Below are 801 nucleotides of genomic sequence, written 5' to 3' on the forward strand. Positions count from 1 at the left end.
ATCACAGACTGGAATATGTCAACTTTTACTCAATACTATTTCCAAAACACTTCCATTTGTTTTTCAAACGCTATAAAATTGAATAAGACGCCCCAAAATTAATGAAAGTAGAGATGTGTACTCACCAAAGAGCGTTGTGTGGAATCAATCATACTCTTCCATCCTCCTACTTCTTATTTAATCTTCTATTTTCCTTCCCACTTACAATTTTGGTGTTTGTCTTTTACATTTTCCACCGGTCTTAGTTTCTGGAAGTGCATCTCGTCCCTAACTCTCACTGTGGTGTTTGAAAGGTCAACTTATCTGCATGTTTTGTGTAATATTGGCACACTACGTTTCCATAATTTTCTATATATATATATTTTTCTGTATTAAAATTCCTAGCCGGAGTTAGAGTTGTAAGATTCCAAAAATATCTAGTTGTTGTTTTCATGACTGCGTGGCATGCGGCTTCTTTGTAATGTGGTATTATATGACGCAGTGTTTGCATGACGTCGTTGTGAAACCACTGAACATGAATGATGGTTAATAAAAAAGTATGAAATCTTTGTCAATGGCATTTTTCTGTTTTGACACAATAAATCTGACAAAAAACCTGCGTTGTCACTGCAAATTGTCCTTAAATCAATGGCTGCCGTGTGGTTGTAAGTATATGCTTTGGAAAATTATCACATATATATATATATATATATATATATATATGTGTGTGTGTGTATATATACTGTATATACATGTTCATGTAGACATGTATATATACATATATACTGTGTGTGTGTACCCTACAGCTGTTTGCATCACTGC

The sequence above is a fragment of the Etheostoma spectabile genome, chromosome 7 (genome assembly GCF_008692095.1).
Source record: "Etheostoma spectabile isolate EspeVRDwgs_2016 chromosome 7, UIUC_Espe_1.0, whole genome shotgun sequence".
Lineage (NCBI taxonomy): Eukaryota > Metazoa > Chordata > Actinopteri > Perciformes > Percidae > Etheostoma > Etheostoma spectabile.